This window comes from Equus caballus, chromosome 16 (genome assembly GCF_041296265.1).
Source record: "Equus caballus isolate H_3958 breed thoroughbred chromosome 16, TB-T2T, whole genome shotgun sequence".
Lineage (NCBI taxonomy): Eukaryota > Metazoa > Chordata > Mammalia > Perissodactyla > Equidae > Equus > Equus caballus.
This window is the reverse complement of record NC_091699.1, coordinates 27,244,659-27,266,383: the sequence shown is the minus strand read 5'-3', so window position 1 is coordinate 27,266,383 and position 21,725 is coordinate 27,244,659. Positions and strand designations below refer to the sequence as shown.

At 36.3% G+C, this 21,725-nt stretch overlaps 1 protein-coding gene across 1 annotated transcript in view; it reads left to right on the top strand.

The window, feature by feature from the left end:
• LOC138918166 (uncharacterized) overlaps positions 1 to 21,725 on the top strand; it is a 130,703-nt gene that overhangs the window by 66,878 nt on the left and 42,100 nt on the right. The gene's annotated exons all lie outside the window — the stretch shown is intronic.

Genomic DNA, 21,725 nt, shown 5'->3' with positions numbered 1-21,725 from the left:
GAGAATTGGTAGAAATAATAGAACTGGTGCTGTATATATAAAGTCGCAGGGCAGTCTGAACAGGAGAAAACCAGCCCTTTTACTTACAGAGTCATGGTGCCTGAAGGTTTAAATAGTGATGTGGTATTTTTGACAGGATCAGGTACTCTGTGGGTACATGATCTGTGGGTTCATGTTTTCTAACTCATTTTCTATTTAACTGCTCCAAAATCTCAGACTTGGATTTTGGCAGGCAAAGGTAATTGATTTCTTGGACATCCATTCAGGAATTTTGGATAGATAATTCCCATATTATTAATTCCTAGAGATCAAAATCTCAAGTTATTTGTATATATAAACATATATTAGTATACTGTATATGCATCTATAGGAAAAACTCAGTTATTTTCCTTTACTCTCACACTCATAACACTTCTGACACCAGATGTGTGGGTTCCCCACACCAAGCAATTCTGACAGTAACTGCTTGGAGTTAGAGCAGATCCCACAGGTTAAGAGTTCAGTCCCACGAGGCTGTCCCCCACTTCAGTCCACAATTGTAAGTAGTGGGTCCCCAGATCACTCTGACTTGGCTACAAATGGGAGGTTCCCAAGACCCCCTTCTTTTTTTTTTTTTTTTTTTTTTTTATTAATGTTATGATAGATTACAACCTTGTGAGATTTCAGTTGTACATTTTTGTTAGTCATGTTGTGGGTACACCACTTCCCCCTCCGTACCCTCCCCCCACCCCCCCTTTTCCCTGGTAACCACCAATCAGATCTCCTTCTCAATATACTAATTTCCACCTATGAGTGGAGTCATATAGAGTTCGTCTTTCTCTGACTGACTTATTTCGCTTAACATAATACCCTCGAGGTCCATCCACATTGTTGTGAATGGGCCAATTTCCCCTTCTTGCTAGAGCAGCTCACAGAACCCAGGAAACAGTTATTGTTGCTGATTTATTACAAAGGATATTTTAAAGGACACAAATGAACAGCCAGATGACGAAGTACACAGGGTGAGGTCTGGAAGGGTCCCAGTCGCTGGAGTCTCTGTGTCTGTGGAGTTGTGGCGAGCCACCCTCCAACACGTGGATGTGTTCTCCAATATGGAAGCTCTCTGAACTCCCTAGTTCAGGGATTTTTTGCATATAAGCATTATTGATTATTAGCAAAATCTCCAGCCCCTCTATTCTTCCCACAGGATAGGGGATGAAGCTGAAAATTCCAAGCTTCTAATCACGGCTTGGTCATTCTGGTGACAAGCTCCCATCCAGGAGCCCAGCAAGAGTTGCCTCATTAGAACAAAAGATGCTCCTCTCACCCAGGAAGTTCCAAGGGATTTAGGAGCTCTGACTTCAGGAATTGAAGTCAAAAACCAAATATTAGAACAGAAGATGCTCTTAGAACCTTTTTGCTTAGGAAATTACAAAGGTTTCAGGTGCTCTGGACAGGAGCTGGGATGAACACCAAAATATATGTATTTCTTTTTATATCACAGTGCATGTATGTAATTTTTTTAATGAAGCTTTTTATGTCCCTACCCCCCTAACTGGACATTCATTAGCTCATACTCTCTGTTCTCTATTGAATTTGTGCTACTTTTGTTAGTATCAAGATGGCCCTGGTGTCTGAGTGCCCGGGCTTGTATCACAAAACTGCTCTTCTCTAGTTGTGTGGCTTAGGACAAATAACATAACCTTCTAAAACCTCAGCCTTCCTGTCTGTAAAATGGGAATGGCAATCACATTGATCTCATAGGATTCATAGGATTGTTGAGGAATGTTGAGTGCCTAGTATAGGACAGCCATCATATAGACAGTCATTAAATATTAGTTCTTCAAGAAAATGTGATCTGTATCTATATATCTATATCTAAAACTCTATGTATGTCTGTATCTCTCTATATATCGAATGGCAATTATTCAACCTTAAAAAAGGAAATCCTGCCATTTGTGACAACATGAATGGACCTTGATTGTGCTAAGTGAGATAAGTCAGAAGAGAAAGACAAATACTGTATGATTTCAGTTTTACGTGGAATCTAAAAACATTGAACTCAGAAACAGGGAGTAGAATGGGAGTTGCCAGGGGCTGAGGAGTGGGGGAAATAGGGGGATGCTGCTATAAGAGGAATAAGTTCCGGAGATCTAATGTACAGCATGGTGACTACAGGTAACAGTACTGTATTATATGTTTCAAAGTTGCCGTGAAAGTAGAGCTCTAATGTTATCACCACCACCACCACCACCACGACAAGACAGTGGTAAGTATGTGAGGTAGAGGATGTGTTAACTAACCTTATTTTGCAATATAAATGTGTATCAAGTCATCATAAGTTGATTACACAATGTCGTATGTCAATTATATCTAAATAAAGCTGGAAAAAATAAATATTAGTTCATATTATTCTCCTTATATTCTTTTATCACTTGTGTGCTTGTCTGATTTCCTCATCTAAATTATAAGCTTCTAAAGAATAAGGATTTTATCTCACCTAACATTATTTTCTAATACCTATTATCTTATACAATGAGAAACTGTGTAGTACTTAGAAATGATTGTGGGCTTCGTGGTCAGAAAGATATGCGTTCATATATAAATTCAAATCTAGGTTCTGATACTTAAGAGCAAGCCTCCTTTTTCATATGTAAATTTAGAACAATAAAAATACCAAGATCGTAGGTATTACTGGGTTTCTATAACATAAATATATGAATAACTTAGCTCAAGACTTGGCACACGGTACAATATCTGTTAGTGTAGTAATTCTCTTATTGTCCTCATCTGAAAAAAACAACTCATGTAAGTTTGAAAATCATCAAAATTCTTAGGGAATTTACATTCATGTGAGCTGATTACACATAATCTATTAAAATCTTTTCTCATGCCTACGGTAAAATTAGTTGCACTTTTTTAAATGGGCAGAATCATATTCTAGAACTGTAGTATTTTAGAGACAGCATATTTTCCCCTTGATGAAGCTGATCAGAAAATGGAGATGTAGGAAGCGGAATTAGTTTGTAAAAGAGGACACAAATCTTTAATGATGCTTCTTTGCTGACTTCTTTTAATATTCTTTGGCCTTCATTTCCTCCAGTGGTAATCTCTAGCCAACATAAACGTAGGAATTTGGAAAAGATTCCTAACTTACTTTATCTACTCTCTCATACTTTTTGTTCTGTTTCTTTCTTTCAAATCTGGGACAGGAGATGCAGCTCATTATTAAATTAGAGCTTCAAAATATCCCTGTGTGGAATATAGGGCAGGTATAATTATAGTCCATTTTAAAATGAGAACTAGCCCCAGATAGATTAACTGTCCAAGGTCACACAGCTGCAGTCATCAGCAGGCAGGCTATGAACCATGTCTTTGGACTCCAGGTTCAGTGCTCTTCCTAGCACATCAGGCTGGTTGTCACTTTCAAGACTGCTTGGACCAGCCCATTGTTCAGTGAGTCTTTTTTAACTTTGGGATGAAAGGTATGCCTCTTGCCATCAAATCATCGGTCAGTTAACAAGCATCAACTTTGTTGTAAGCATAGTATGTGTTATAACACTAGGAGACAAGAACAATTCAAACTCCAAACCAAATATGGCAAGAGAAGAAAAATGTTTATATATAGGAAACATATTAGCAAAATAATATGCTTTGCTGATATAGCTAAAATGAAAGTCTGTGCATCGTAAGTATCATTTCTACTTGGTTGCTCCTTGGAATTCCTAACACGGTGCTGAATTTTGCTTAGGAAAAGTGTGTTTTCAACAATAAACCCAATTTTAAAAATACAAATCTTCTGTTATGGGTTAGTCTATAGACACACCATTCATTTGTATGAGATACAGAGGTGGTGATGTCCAATTACACTTTGAGCTCATTCCCGGGAAAATAAACATCTGAGTTTTTGTTTTGATGTTTATTTTTGACCTCTCCCCAAGATGCTGAATATGAGTTCTTATACACAAAAAACGCTGAGAAAATATTGTTCACTGACTTACTGAAGGTAAACCTTATTGAGCAAAAACCCAGTTTCTTAGAGGGGCTGGAGTCAATAATTCATCTCCTCGTAGACACAAGTGAAAAGCAACTCTCAGCACAGCTGCCTGCTCTTGGTCTGTGTGGTGATTGATGGGGCAGGAAGTAGGCAGCGAGTGCTCTTAAGGATTTCTTGCAGGCAGGGTTCTTAACCTGAAGTTCATGTATAACTTGAGGCTTCAGTGATAAACTTAACAGGGTCTGCAAACCACCGCTAACAGTGTGCAAATATTCCTATACACCTTTTTGTATACACCCTAACTGAAACATACAAAAACTTAGTCCCTCGTTAATAATCCCTGACATGAACCACCAATGTGGCTAACTCAAGGAATCACATATCACAAGTCCCAAGAGAGTTGTGTAGCCCACTGCTTCTGTTATGGAATCCAAAGGAGTAGGTGAAATGTTGAAGCATTGCTGTTGTAACTTCACTTCCCAATCTTTGGGGACTATGGGTAGGATGGAGTATTGAGATAACGTGCCTCAGCCATAAATTTCAAGTGGAAGGTGTAAAGACATAGAAGGTTATATTGCCTACTTCTGTTATGTGTCCAAAAATATCCCATTAGATTGACCATAAGTGATACCCATGAAAAATGTGGAATGAACAGCTATATAAGGAATAGTAAAGTGTTGGAAGAGCTGAGGATTTTAGGCTAAAATAAACTAGGTATGTCAGGAGCAGAGTATGTGTCCAGAGAAGGAAATGGGGTGGATAATTGTATTGTGGTCATTAGGCTAGTCATTTATTAAATGTTCGGCTTTAAATGTTCCAGAAGATCTTGTTTTATTTCCAAAAGTTCTACTGTTTTGTACTCTTTAGTAGATTCAAGATTTGATATCTGCCTCCATTGCACGCCCTTCTCTTCTTTCCTCACCATTGGATTATCTTTTCATTTTCCTGAATTCTCTTACATTGCAAGCTCCACAAAACATATTTATGTTGTCATCTCATATATATATGTATGGAATTTTTCTGTATACAAACATCTGTGTTGAAAAGATGATAAGAGAAGGTATCAACTTCTGTGCTGAATGTCACTAGATATCTCTTTTATGCAGATATTTCAAGTTTACCAATCTCTTTTGTGTTTTTTCGCAGTCCCTATTAAATGCATATGATTTATAGTGAAATTTGCAAAGGTAAATCAGTATCACAGAATAGAATGTACTGTAAATGCCATGGTTGTATGATAAATAAGGTAAGTGATGTTTTCTGTTTTTGCAAAAATTTCTTCATTTCTATTCTGGAAAGGTAATTGTTGTCACTTTTTGGAATACTTTTTTTGGTTAGAGGATTTTACCTATGATTTACATTGAATTTCTGAAGAGGAAAATGGAGGTTTCACTTGGCCGAGACTAAGAATGTAGCAAAATTACGGAAGTGCCGACTCTAGACAACTGTCAACTCAGGGATGCCACCTCTGTTGACTATTGTTTTTCTAGATTTGACACCATCTATTCCTAAAGATGAGATTTTCTAGGCCACAGAGTTTGCTGTAAAAGGCGATCACTCCTTTATTGTAGACACTAAAAGGAAGAGAGTTATCTCAGTTATCAAGCTGAGAATAGTCTGTAAAACAACTGTATTAATTTATGCACACACTTCCCATTGCTGTAATTAGAGGTGAGAATCATTTTCCTAGCAACCCTTCCTGTTCAACCCTGTAATTACCAGTGTCCTTAAAGGGTAATATTTATTGCAATTAAAAAAAAAATGTAATAATGCGTGGTTAGAGTAATGGATTTTGTGAACTTCTCGTGTTGTGGAGTTACCAGCATGAGAATTAAACTTTATGCAGGAGGCCAAAGCAGAGTTCAAGCTTAGTTAATATATAAACATTTTCTTCTTTGACAGGTTTAAAAATAAGTACAGGTAAACAGATTTTATAGGTAAAATAAAAATACCTTATTTATATGATAGAGAACTTGAGCTGTTATGGATAATCAGACAGGTTTTGTGGTTTTATTACACTCAACAAAAATAGTTGATTTTAATTTGATGTATGTTTCTAATTAGTAATGAAGGAATTTAATTAGTATAAAGGTTTCAACTGTTTGGCTTCAAACTTCAGTTTCAATTATATTCGAGTCTGTTGATGCTTTTCAAATAATAGAACCGTTTGTTAAGATCTGGAGAGTTATGAAATTTTTAATATCAAGTAAGTAGACTTCTTCCTAGACCTGATGAAAGAGAATTAACAATTATTTAACTCCCAAATGATACTAAACTGGGTAAGCTTAGCTCTTTATAAAGTATATTGATGTTTATGGTAGGAAACGAATAGCCGATTGTGTCATTTCTGCATTGGAAAATAGAAGGTTTTAGTTTGAATCATCTAGGTTCAATGTGTTGTACTTTTTAAATGTATCACCAATTAAAATGCCCTCTATCACCTCAAAACTGCCAGAGGCATTTCATCTTTAATGTCCATATAATTTCTAGTATACTGTGACCATTTAGTCAAACTATGGGAGAAGCAAATGCGTTTTTCCAGTTGCTTATTTCATAATATTTTCCCAATAGATGTTTTCCACATTGAAATGGTGCACATGACGTGTCCAAATTTTAGACCATGTTTTGTTTTGCATCTGGCTTGTTCAACCATCATATAGGCTTCCTGTCACACCTCTTCTCTCATCCTCCCTCTTTCCTGGTTTCCCTCCTTTCTTTTCAGTAGAAATCATAGGAAAATGCCTGATGCGTTCTTTCTTTCTGTGATGATTTGTAATGTCAGTGCTGGGGCTTGGCTTTCTGATCCATCTTTTGGTAACATTTTCTCAATTATAAAACTCTAAGACACTGATTCACTCTCTGGAGCCTTCTTAGCCAGGGCATCAGTCTACCTGAATAATAGTCAAAATGGGAGGATTGCTGCAGATAGATGTCTTTTTTCCCCCCCAAATAGGGACAGAACATATGTAATTCATTGCTTTTTCATGATGCAATCTTACCCAATTCTATTTTGTTAAAAATAATTCAGAGTAATCTAAATATTTAATTATAATATTTATAAAAGATTGATGGAGAATTTTTTAAAAGCTAAGGTTTTGAAAATCACATGGACCTAAAGCTCATGAAATTAGGGGAATCTTTATGCACAACAATCAAGCCCCCTCTCCAGCACTTGAACACCCTCCAGGACTTGCTCTTCTCTTTCTTGCTTTTTCCCGTTAAATTGTATGACTCCTTTTCCCTTCCTCAAGCATTCCTTAGGATCTTCCTCCACTACCCCTCTGCCTGGAATGCTCCTCCCCAGAAGCTACATGGCTAACCCCCTCACCACCTTCGGCCCTGTCCTCAATGACTAACCCTGACTGTCTATTTAATCTTGAAACATGTGCTCCCACCCCGCCACGAACTTCTCGCTCTTGTTAACTTTTCCTTTTATCTATAGTACTCAGCATCTTATACCCTACATAATTTGCTTGTTTATTATATTTGTGATATATTTCTTCAACTCCCATGCTAGAATGGCACCTCCATATAGACAGGAATATTTGTCTGTTTTGCTCATAGATATATTTTCATTACCCAGGACAATGCTTTGGGAGTAGTAAGAGTTCATTAAATATTTGTTGAATGAGTGAATCACTTTATATAACCTATTTGATCTTTTAGGTTTGTCTCCATTGCAAAGCAAGACCATAAAAGATACCAAAATATTCTTACTTATCCTTAAAAGTTAGGATGTAAAGCATAGACTTTGGCAAGTAGAATAAAATAATTACTGAGGATGGCCAAGATTAGTTACCACCAATGGGGTCTGGTAGTTCAGTTTGTATTGTTAGCCCAGAATCATAAGAATATTCAAAACACCTGCTTTGTTCTTTAGAAGTAATACTATTAGAGAATTGTATTTATTGCAGTAAAAAATATTCTAACATTTTTAACACAATAAAATGGTAGATCATCAAATTTCTGAGCAGAAGCAGATATGTTGTGAAAGTTTTGCAATGATACACATCTGAAATAAATAGCAGATTGTGATTCCTTAAAGATTAGTTGGACTGTTTTCAACCAGAGTAGCAAATAACTTTTGTTTTCTATGTTAAAGTATTTTGTCCAAATTACTGATACTATTGAAAAATGAATTTTGCATCTTTTTTAAGAACTTACAGCTGTGAAACTATTTTAGATAAAAACTGAGAGAGAACTTTATAATTGTACTGTAGCTTATATTCAAATAAAATCTAAGTAAATGTAAACTTTTAACCTGAAAATAAATTGTTTATAGACTGATATATTTTGAGACACAGTCGTTTTCACTGTAAACACACAATTAATAAACATTCACCCAGTAAACGCAGCTTTATTAGGCATTATATTTGCTGATTGAGAATATTATAGAGCTATTGACTGAGAAGGAATGTTCAATTGCAATCTCAAGTTTACCTCATGGATAAAAATGTGGTTTTCTTTGAAGAGTGGGAGAGATTTAATTAAACATAACATAAAGAAAAGGTTACTTTCTATTAAAATTTCAAAGGTTAGGAAAGTAAGTACAAAGAAGTCCATGACACCATTTTTTCCAAATTCTCACTTCATTTGCATCATACAAAGCAGGTAAGTCGTGCAGCTTAGTAGTGGGTGAGTAAAAGTGGGTAACGGAGGTATGTGTATAACATAAAAGAACATCTGTTAGTAGGTCTCTCCTGAAAAAATGGGAAGGGCGAACGCTTACTTCTTTCAGAATTAATTTGATAATGAGAGCTCTCTCTGAAACCTCAGAAGGCTCAACACAGAATGGCGCAGCATGGCAAGGCGTAGAGGGGATTTCCAATGTAAATTAATAGGCTGATGGTAATAAATAGATGCTGTGCTCATTCCTCCTTTACTAATTGCTAATGTAATCATAATAAAGTAAGACAATGTGGGAACACATGAAAGTAAACAAAAAGGACAGGTCTGTTTATTATTAGTTATGTCAGTATGAGATACAGCAGTACATTCAAGGATGAGAGAAAACTCAGTTGTTTTATTAATCATCCTTCCATGAGGGAATTGCTCTATTTTCAAAAATGAGTTCCTAAAAAAGAAAACTGCAGCCTGTACTTTGAAACCAGGTGCAATTATCCTGTTAGCAATTGAAACCATCTCCATATTAGGAGAGGCTTAATTTAAACTTTTTAGGTCTAAGATAATTGGATTGACTATTCACTAGTAACTACACTAGATTTACTGGGATGGCCAATTCTCCATTCCAGTGAATGTTAGCTCCAATTCAGGATCATCAGGTCACATCTATGGAAAATTTCTGTCTTACCATTATTTTTATGCCTATTAAATAAGACCAAAAGAGATCTAAAAATTGCTCTGAGTTTCCTAGCATGGTGATTGAAATTAAGGTAGTTCTGTTGATAGAAATATCTTTTTCATAAAGACTTTTTATTGTCATACATAATTATCTCAAATAAAATAGACAGGTAATTCATGTTATTTGAGGATAATGGCAGGCATTAAGTAGAGGGAGTGGAAACATTATGCTTTCGCCTATTGAGTTGTTATTTATTCGTAAGTTGCTCAATGCCTCACTTTTCAACTAAGTATAAAGAAGAAAGAACCCGTAAATTAAGTCATACTAAGATATCAGTGACTAATATTTTATTAAAATTTTTGTATTACTCCTTTCCAAGACTGTTTGCTTCTTCAAACAGAAATGTCTAGAGATGGAGATGTTTTAATTTAAGCAAGTACCTCTAGATAATAGTAGAAGTGGGAGACATATTTAGATCAATGCTGCCTTTCAAATCAAATACCATCAGACAATTTCTGTAATGTTTATAATGAGTGTCCTGCTAGTATATTAAAATGAAATTAGTGAGTTGTTATTCCGGATAATATAGAGTAAGTACACCTCACTCTGTCTTTCCCACCAAAAGCAATTATAACCTGGACAGCAAGCTTGAATAAGTTATTTGAAGACTCTTAAAAGTCAATATATTCATCATAGCCAAAACGTGAAAACAACCCAAAATTCATCTATGGATGAATGGATAAACAAATATGTGGCACATACATGCAATGGAATACTACTGAGCGTTAAAATGGAAGGAAATTCTGACACATGCTATGTTAAAACGTGGATGAAGCTTGAGGACATTATACTAAATGAAATTAGCCAGTCACAAAAAGGACAAAAACTGTATGATTCCACTTATCTGAATTATGTAGAGTAATCAAATTCATAGAGACAGAAAATAGAATGGTGGTTGCCAGGAGCTGAGGGGAGAGGAGAATAGGGAGTTATTATTTAATGGGTTCAGAACATCAGTTTCGCAAGATGAAAAGTGTTCTGGAAATGGATGGTGATGATGATTTTACAATAACGTGAATGTGCTTCATACTGTGGAACTGTATATTTACAATTGTTTATGATGGTATTATAGGCTGAATTATGTCCTCCCTGCCAAATTCTTACGTTGAGGTTGTAATTGTAATTGTAACAGTACCCTACAATACGACTGTATTTGGTGATAGGGCCTTTAAAAAAGGAATTAAAGTTGAGGTCATGAGAGTGGGGCCCTAACCCAACAGGACTGGTGTTTTTTATAAGGAGAGACACGAGGGATGTATATGTCCAGAGAAAAGGCCATGTGAGGCCACAGCAAGAAGTCTACAAGACAAGAAAAAGGCCTTGGGAGAAGCCAAACCTGCTATCATCTTGATCTTAGACTTCCAGCCTCCAAAACAGTGAGAAAATAAATTTCTGATGTTTAAGCCATGCAGTCTGTGGTCTTTTGTTATGGCAGCCCTAGCAGATTAATGCAGATGATGTAATATGTATATCACAATTTTTTTGAAAGTAAATAGTACCAGATGGATTGAGGAAGAAGACTAGGAAGGTGTGGTAAGATTGCCATTTTTCCTCCATCTAGTATCCTTCCCATCTGAAGTCCATGAGGCTCAACTCAAAATGGGCATCGATAGAGTCAGAGAGAGCTCTAGAAGAAGTCCTCTGCTTCTGGTTTGAGGGAGAAGAAAAGGGAATTCCTTACACTCAGACAGAGTTGGGAAGATCTCCATGTTTTTTTGTCTCTGTCCTCTGTGCTCAGCCTCCAAGCAATTCTATGACTATGACCCCACTACAGCAATAGCAACAGTGGCAACAGGAGCCTGCAGGAGTCAAAACTTTGAAGGATGAGAATTATTCCTCTCTGATATAAGGAGATGGTGCCTCAAGGGGTGGGGAGGCCTCTGTTGCTTCTCTCTCTCTTTTGTTTTTTTCTCTCATTGGCTTCTGATTGCTTGGTCCTGATGCAAGTGTACTCAACACATAGCAGAGTAGGATAACTGAAAGCCCCAGATTTTTGGTGGGAAGACCCAAAGGGACTCATGGAACCTGAAAGTACTGGAGAGTGAATGAAGAAAGAAGAATTTGGGAAGGCAACGTCTTAAACATGTTTATAGACTTGTATTCATCCCATGCTGCACAGTCCTGGATTTGACCCTAAATAGCATACACAGACTTTGAGATCTTATCTATGTCATACCCAGGGCCCAGACTGAGTGCTTGGTAGAGCACATGTGGGCAGATCCAAATTGTATAACAAAGGCTGATTGGAACTTGTGGACTGAACCCAGCCAGGTAGAGTACCTGCCAAAATATAAATATTCACCATAGGATCGATTCAACACTCAGAGTCTCATATTATAATATTAGAAGTGTCCAGGATACAATCCAATGTGACATAGGAAGAATGAGAAAAATTTCAACTCATTTGGGAAAAGAAAATCAATAAACACTAATGGTAACATGACATGGATGTTGGAATTATCTGACAGAGATTTAAAATCAGCTATTATAAAAATATTCCAAGTGGTAACGGTGAATGCTTTTAAAACAAATGGAAAGATAGAAAGTTTCAGCAAGGAAACAGAAGATATGAAGGAACCAAAGTGAAATTTTAGAACTCAAAAATGTAGCAGAAATTTTTTAAGTTACTGGATAGGCTCAAAATCAGAATACAGATGACAGAGAAATAATCACTGAACTTTAAGATAGATCGATAGAAATGATCCAATTTGAACAACAGAGAGAAAAGAAAAACATAAGTATTATCATAAATTGAACCAAGCCTCTGGGAACCGTGAGACAATATCAAAGAGACTAATGTATACATGTCATTAGAAAGAGTGTGACGTACAAAAAAAGATTTGAACTAATAATATCTAAAAAAATTCCAAAATTTGGTGACACAATCCTACAGAAGCTCAAACACACAAACAGGATAAGCCCAAAGAAATCTTCTTCCAAACACATCATAATCAAACTGTTTAAAACTAAATATAAAAAATATGTATATATTTGAAGGCAAACAGAGATAAATGACACATTACCTACAGCATAACAACAATTTGAGTGACTGCTGATTTCTCATCAAAAACTATGGAGGCACAACTTTTCTTTTTTTTTGAGGAAGATTAGCCCCGAGCTAACATCCACTGCCAATCCTCCTCTTTTTGCTGAGGAAGACTGGCCCTGAGCTCACATCTGTGCCCACCTTCCTTACTTTGTATGTGGGACACCTGCCACAGCATGGCATGACAAGTGGTGCGTAGGTCTGTACCCGGGATCTGAACTGGCAAACCCTGGGCCACCAGGCCAGCCCCAGGCACAACAGTTTTAAGGTAATTAAAGGAAAGAACTGTCAAGACAGAATTCTATATCCAGCAAAAAATATCCTTCAGGAATGAAGGTGAAATAAAGACATTCTCAGATGAAGGAAAAAAAAGATCTTGTTGCCAGCAGATCTGCTCCAAGAAAAATTGTTAAAGAAATTTCATTAGACAGGGGGAAATAATACAAGACTGAAGAAAGAGCAACAGAAATGGTCAGTATCTGAGTAATTATAGACAATTATTCTCTTATCATGTTCTTTAAAATATATTCGATGGTTGAAAGAAAAAATTATAACGTTTTCTGATGAAATTTTTAATGTTTGTAGATAAAATATGTAATAACATAAAGGGGAAAAGGATAAAGAAAACTATATGATGTAAGGTTTCTCTCTTCACTGGAAGTGGCAAAATATTGATTGGAAGGGGACCAGCCTGGTGGCATAGCGGTTAAGTTCGCATGTTCTGCTTTGGCGGCCTGGGGTTCACCGGTTCGGATCCCAGGCATGGACCAACACACTGCTTGTCACACCATGCTGTGGCAGGCGTCCCACACAAAATAGAGGAAGATGGGCATGGATGTTAGCTCAGGGCTAATCTTCCTCAAAAATATATATATATATTTATTGATTGGAAGGAAACTACGAGAAGTTAAGCAACCACTGTATGGTCAAAAACAAAGTAGATACATTAAGAAGGCATACCAAAATATGTTCAAACAACACAGAAGATGGCAGAAAACGGAAAAGGGAAACAAAAACAGAGAACCATCAACAACAAATAATGGTAACAATATTGTAATAACTTTGTATGATGACAGATGGTAACTAGTCTCATCAGAGTGATCATTTTGTAGTGTAAGTAAATATCAACACTATGTTGTGCACATGAAAGAAAAAAAGCCAATTTTATGGTATATAAATTACATGTACATTACACATAAAGCTGTTTAAAAAGTACTGGTAGACCTAGATCCAAACGTATCAATAATTACTTAATATGTAGATTCCTAAACCAACAAATAAAAGAATCTCAGAATGTAGAAAACACATGATCTAAGGATATGCTACCCACAAGAAATTCGCTTTAAATATAGTCATAGAGGTTAATTAAAAGTAAGATGGAAAAACATACAGCCTGCAAACAATAACGAGAGAAAGCTCAAGTGACTAATTAGAGTGCTCTGAAGAGACTTTAGAGCAAAAATAATTTACAGGGATGATGATAAAGTTCAAATCACCAAGAAGACCTAACACCCTCAATATGTGTGCACTGAACAATGGAATATTAAAACATATGAAGCAAAAACTGACAGAAATGAAAGGAGGGACAGACACATACACAAATCCATTTGGAGATTTCAATACTTCTCTATTAGTAATCAATAAAGCTAGTAGGCAGAAAATTACAAAGATAGAGAACAACTGAAAAGTATCGTCAACGAACTGGATCTAACTGATATGTATGATTGATATCATCAGCAGAATACCGTGCTTTTGAAGTATACATGGGACATTAATCAAGATAGAGCAAACTATGGATCATAAGACAAATTTATAAGAATTTAAATCATACAAAGTGTGTGCTCTAATCATAGTGGAATTAGACTAGAAATCGTTAACAGAAAGAAAACAGGAAAATCTTAAAGCACTAGAAAATTAAATAATACATTTCCTAATACTCCACGGGTCAAACAGGAAGTCTCAAGGGAATTTAGAATATATTTTTGACTGAATGGAAATTAAAGTACACGATAGGAAAATTTTGTGTGATGCAGCTACTACAGTGCTTAGTGGGAAATTTATAGGATTAAATGTTTATATTAAAAAGGAGAAAGGTTTCAGCTCAGCACTCGAAGCTTCCACCATAAGAAACTAGAAAAGAAAAAGTAAAATAAATTAAAGCAACAGAAGTAAATGAAATTTAAAATAAACAATAGAGACTAATCGATGAAACAAAATATGAATCTTTGAGACGATCATTGGCATTGGCAAAGCTCTGGCAAGACATAAATTATCACTATGAGGAGAGAGAGGATATCCCTACAGACATAAAGCATGATAATAAGGGAATAGTACAAATAGCTCTATGAACATAAATTTTCCAACTTAGACTAAATGGACTCATTCCTTAAAAACCATAAACTACCAAAGTTTACCCAAGGTGAAATAGATGATCTAAATACTGCTATATGTATTAGAGAAATTAAATTTGTTGCCTTCAACAATAACCTTCAAAAACAGAAATACCCAGTCCCAAACGATTTCACTAGTGAATTCTACCACACATTTCAAGAAGAAATAATGCTAATTCTTTGAAATGTCTTTCAGAAAATAGAATACATCTAATTTTTTGTTTTGAGGCTGGCATTACCCTGATTCCAAAGCCAGACAAAGACATGATGAAGGAAGAAAACTACAGACCAATATTCCTCATGAGCTCAGATGTAAAATCCTCAATAAACATTAGCAAATACAATCCAACAACACATAAAATGAATAATACACCAGGACAAAATGAGGCTTATCCTAGAATTTCAAGGCTTTAAAATATTAGGACATCAATCAATAAACTTAATCATATTTTAACAGTCAAAATAAGAAAAGCTACATGATCATCTCAAATGATATAGAAAAAGCAATTGACAAAATTCAACTTGCATTCATAATAAGAACTCTCAGCAACTAGGAATATAAGAAAGCTTCTGTTGTGTAAGACCTAAAATTAAGGTCCAACATTATGTGCTGCTTTGTCATCTGGTGAGACTGGAGGGCCTTGAATGGCCTAAGGACAAGTTTCATTCTCTCTTCTATTCCTGAGGACAAGGTCCCCTAGCCAGACAACCCTCCTTATCAAGGGGATTGGGCACAGATCCTGCTTATCCTTGAGTAGTGGGTTTCAGTTTCTTGCCAACTCTTGTAATTATTCAAACAAGCCAATCATATCTTCACATGGAGACCATTCCCCTGTCACCAGACCCTCTTGTTACTAAAACGCTGCCTCCCACAGCCCTTGTTTGATTACACTGTTCCCAGGTGCAACACCCAGTGGCCCTGCATTGTATATTCCCCATGCAGTGAATATAAGTGGTTAATAAACCACTGCTATTGATCTCACCTGTTCAGTGTTGGATGTCCTGTGTTTGAACATCCCATAGCCCTAGGGCAGGAATCCCTCCCTCACCAACAAGGTGAATAGAATGCAATTTAAACAATATCCTCAACTTCATAAAAGAAATTTCAGGGGCCAGCTCCGTGGCCGAGTGGTTAAGTTCACGCACTCCTCTGTGGCGCCCCAGGGTTCGGATCCTGGGCGCAGACGTGGCACCGCTCGTCAGGCCACGTTGAGGCGGCATCCCACATCCCACAACTAGAAGGACATGCAACTAAGATATACAGCTGTGTACGGGGGGGTTTGGGGAGATAAAGCAGAAAAAAATAATTTCAACAAAATGTACAGCAAACCTCATACATATTGTTGAAAAGCTGAATGCTTTCCCTCTAAGATTGAGAACAAGACAAGGATTTTGTGGCAGGCAGAATTTAGAGATGGCCCCAACATTGCCACCCCATAGTCCATTGAGTGTGGGCAGGACTTGCAAACATGTTGGGGTAGTCACTCTCTTGATTAGGTTATTGTTGAGTGATAAAGGTTATTAGTATCGTAACTTTCAAGATGATAGTAGGTTATATAAGACTCTGTCTTAGAAGACTGGAGAGGGATCCTCCTGTTGGCTTTGATGAAGTAAGCTGCCATGCTATGAGAAAGCCACATGACCAGGACCTGAGGGTGGCCTCTAATTTCTGAGAGCAGCTTTGGCCATCAGCTAGCAAGAAATGGGGACCCCAATCCTACAACTGCAAGGAACTAAATTTTGTGGTTGTAAAATTCAGGTTGTGGTAAAACCTGAATGAACTTGGAAGAGGGCTCCCAAATCTACAGAGGAGAGCACAGCTGACACCCTGATTTCAGACTTGTGAGACCCTGAACAGAAAACTTGCTAAACCATGCTAGACTCCGACCCAAAGAAACTTAGCAGGAGAAATATGTCTTATTTTAAGCAGTAAGGTTTCTAGTAATTTGTTATGCAGCAATATTCTACTAATATAGATGTCCTCTCCTTGCCCCTGTTCAAGATTGTACTGGAAGTCCTAGCCAGTGAAAAGATATGCTGGGAAAGAACATTTATAAATGGAGACAAAAGACTTATATGTAAAATGTGTAAACAACTCTCAAAACTTAACGGTTAGAACCCAACTCAATTTAAAAAAATGGGCAAAATATTTGAATAGTCACTTCTCCAAAAATGGCAATGAATGCATGAAAAGATGTCCAACATCATTAGCCATTAGAGAAATGCAAGTTAAAGCTACGAGATACCTCTACAACCTAGTAGAGTGGCTGAAATAAACAATACTAACAGTATCAGGTGTAGAGGAAAATGTGGAACAACTGGAATTCTCATACATTACTAATAAGGATCAAAAATACTACAGCCACTCTAGAAAATACTCTAGAAAACTCTTGGCACTTTCTTATAAAGTTACACGTATGATGCAGGAGTCCCATTCCTTGGTATGTACACTAGAGAAATAAAAAATGGATACACACAAAAATCTATGTAGGAATGTTTATGTTGGTTTTAATCATAATTTCTCTAAAGTGAAACAACTCAAATACCCTTTAACTGGTGAATGGATAAATAAACTGTATTAATCTGGACAATAGAATATTGCTTATCGATAAAAGGAGGAACTGTTGAGATACGCAAGAACTTGGATGAATCTCAAAGGCATTTTGCTGAAAGAAGCCGTCTCAAAAGCTTGAAGTAGTACTTGGCATAATGGCCCCCCTCAAGGATGTCTATGTCCTAATTCCTGTTAACCTGTTAATGCATTTTACCTTACGTGGCAAAAAGAACTTTGTAGATGTAATTAAGTTAAGGATCTTGAGATGGGGAAAGGATCTTGAATTATCCTGTTAGGTCCAGTGGAATCATGGGGTCCTTACAAGAGGGAAGCAGGAGGGTCAGAAGGCGGAAAAGGTGATGTAAGGATGAAAAAGCAGAAGGAGAAAAAGCAATCTGATATTGGGCACAGGCCAAGAAATGAGGACAGCCTGTAGAAACTGGAAAAGGCAAAGGAATGGATTCTCCATTAGTGTCTCCAAAAGGAACGCAGCTCTGCTAACATCTTGATTTTAACCCACCGAGACTGAATTTGGACTTTTAACTTCCCAAAATGTAAGATAATAAATTTGCATTGTTTTAAGCCCCGAAGTTTGTGGTAATTTTTATAGTGTCTGCTGTTGTTATACCAATCAGAATCTAATACAGTTGCATATTATGTGATTCTATTTATGTGACATTTTCCAAATGACAAAACTATAGTGATAGAGAGTAGATCCAGTGGTTGCCAGAAGTTGGGAGGAGTATGTAATTGCAAAGGAATGATGCCAGGGAGTTTTGAGGGTGTTGGAACTATTCTGTATATTCAGAGTGGTGGTAGTTACAAGTATGTGCCTACATTAAAATTCATAAAACTGTATATACACAAAAGTCATTTTACTGAATGTTGATTTTATAAGCTAAAAGGAAGAACAAAGAAAACAACTAATGCAACATGCTACTCTTTGAAGAAAAAAAGAAACTTCCCTCTGAAATTTTTATACGTATATATGAACTTTATACATATATAAGTAATAAAGAATCTAAATGACCATTTTGTTCTTCTATATGTAACTTGACTTTTCAGCCATGAAAAATTGTGATCCTATTATAAGCTAGTTAATTGGATTGTTTTCAAACTGAGTCTCTTGTGAGAGGAGTTTGGTTTTGTAAAAGGAAAGTGGTGTAGGGTGTAATGGTGCTCAACAAAAAATGTGAGGCACTGAAGGCCTTTTACTTATAAGTCTCTTATTTTAAGCAAATAAAGTGGGGCAGAAAAAACTAGCTAGGTAGCTCATGAGTCTTTTTCATTAATATGAAAGTAAAAAAGAAATTAAAGATTTAAAATTGAAAATTTACTGCAGGCAAAAACATTTGCTATGAAAGATAAGGCAGAAATCTGATAATGTTGAGCAAAACTATCCATCTCTCTCTCTCCTGCATTTGAGAACCAACCAGACTTCATGTTTTCTAATGACTATAGAAGACTGAGTGGATGTTGGTGCAGAGCAGACAACAATGCCTGGTTCGTTTTACCTCAAGATTCAGTAACTCATGCAATATGAGCCTAGTGTCCACCGATTTCCTTTACTTCACATTGCTTTACTTGATGCTATTAGGTAAAATTTAGCACTTCTAGAATAGTCTAGGTTATTCACAGCTCTATTAATAAAAGATTATAATTCTGGATACTAAATGGGGATGCGAGGATAGAGTGGACGTTTGTCGGTTATTGCCTTCAATCCATCCCTCCTATTCCTTTTTCTCTTTTTTCTATCCTCTCTGTTGCTGATATGAAGGGAGAAATTTTTATCTCTGACGTCTTTTGATAATCATCATCAAATCATAAGGGTGGATGACATCAATGCTGAAAAAAGCCAAGCCGAGAGATTGACAGAAACTAGTCCTTTGAAGATATCAAGCCTATGATAAATCCAGTTTTTCTTCTGCACTTTTCAGGTACATAAACCAAACAATTTCCTTAATTGCTATGCCAGCATGAATTGGTTTTCTGCAATAAATAACAGTTTCATACCTGATATAGAAGGAAAACTAAGCTCTTTTGTGGTAGGCAGAATAATAGCCAATCAAAGATGTCCACATCCTAATCCCTGGAATCTGTGAGTAGGTTGTTTCCTGGCGAAGGAAAATTGAGATTCTAGATGGAATTAAGGCTGCTAATCATCTGGTCTTTAAATATAGGGATTATCTTGGATTATCGGGTGTTGGGGTGGGGGGAGAGACCAGCGTGATCACAAGCATCCTTAAAAGTGGAAGAGGGAGGCAAAAGATATGTTAGTGTCCGAGTGGTACAGCTTTAAGATTCAACCAGCCATTGCGGGCTTTGAAAATGGAAGTCTGGAGCAAAGTGCCAAGGAGAGTGGGCAATCACCGGGAATTGGAAATGCGAGGAAATGGATTCTCCTGTAAAGCCTCCGGAAGGAACACAATCTTGACATCTTGATTTTAGTCCTATTTTGGACTTCTGATCTCCAATACTTAAGATAATAAATTTGGGTTGTTTTGAGCCACCAAGTTTGTGGTAATTTGTTATAATCGAAGCAGGAAATTAAAATGCCGTTAGTTATCAGTTCTTACTGAAGGCTCTCCCTCTCAAATTTGGTTAGATGTCCCTCAAATATGCTTCTGCAGCACCCTGTCCACAGCACTTTTATGATCTCTAAATACTTCAGCACATGTTTGTTAAAAACAAGGACGTTTTCTTACATGATCACAGACAATTATGAAAATCTGGAAATTAATGTTAACACAATATTTCAATCTATGGTCCTTATCCAAGTTTTCTTGTCTCATTAATGACCTTTATATCAAAACTTTTTTTCTTTTTTTGCTGGTAAAGTATTGAATCCGGCATAACATATTACATTAGTTGTCATAGCTTTTTGTCTCCTTTTTCTGCGGTATTTCCTCAGTCCTTTGTCATTTATGTCAATGACATTTTTCATGAGTATAGGCCAATTATTTTGCACAAAATTCCTCAATGTCTTTGTCTGATGTTTCCTCTTGATTAAATTCAGGTCTTGCATTTTGGCAGTCAATACCACAGAAGTATACTTCTCAGTGAATCGTATCTCAGTGATGATGTCAGTTTGTCCAATTACTGGTGGTATTAACTTTGATCACTTGGTTAAGGTGGCAGCTAGCAGTTTTCTTACTATAAAGCTATTAGTTCCTTCTTTATAATTAATAAGTATCTTGTAATGAGATACTTTTAGGCTTTTTCCCACTAGTTTTAGCATCTATTTATGGTCCTTGCCTGAAAAATGATTACTATAATGGTTGACAAATAGTGATTTTCTAATTCTCTCATTACTTTTGTATTTATTATTGGAATTCTATTCTAAGAAAGGATTTTTCCTTCTCTTCTATTTGTTTAGTCTTCTTACGTTTATTTATATCAGTATGGACTTATAGATTCTTATTTTATTCTGTGGGTTATCATTAGTTACCATAATGATTTCTTTTGCTCAGTTGTCCCAGATGTGGCTAGTGGTAGTCCTTTCAAGCTGACTCCAGTGTTGTTTTGATATGTCCCCATGATTCTTTCAATACTTCCTTACAGTCTGGCACAAAATTCTCTTAAGTTCATCTTATACTTTCCATGTCCCAGCCCTGGAATCAGTCATTTCTTCAGGGAGCACTGGTTCTTTTTATTGGAAATGGTATTTAGAAACCAAGATATGGATGCTAGGTGTGCTTTTTGCTACTGGGGTTTCATTCCTCCCAGGTCTTTTCAGCAAACAGACCTATCAAATAGAGGAATTAAGTCTTCAATTATTATTTTGATTTTTTCTGCTTTTCCTTTCATTTGTCTATCAGTTTTTGTTTCATGTATTTTGAAACTCGCTTGTTGAGTGCAAACCCATTTAGGATGGCTATGTTTTCTTGGTAATTTGCTCCATTTGTTATGATGTAATGTCTCTATCTTTGGTAATGTTTTTGTTCTGAAGTCAACTTTGTCTGATATTAATATAGTCACCCCAAATTTCTTTTTACTTTCTGTTTTACAAACAGCATTATTGAGATATAATTCATAAACCATACAACTCACCCATTTAAAGTGCTTTGTAGTATATTCACGGAATTGTGGAACTATCACCATTACTTAAATTTAGAACACTTTGTTCCCCAAAAGAAATCACATACCTATTAGCAGTTAATCTCATTCTACCCGCTCTCAGCTTTAAGCATCTTTTCTAATCTACGTTCTGTTTTTATAAATTTGCTTATTCTAGACATTTCCTATAAGTGGAGTCATACAATATGCGGTCTTTGTGACTGGCTTCTTTCACTTAGCATGATGTTGTCAAGGTTCATTCATGTAGTAGCGTATATCAATACTCATTTGTTTTCGTAGGTGAATAATATTTCATTGTATGATATATTTATTTTCTAGTG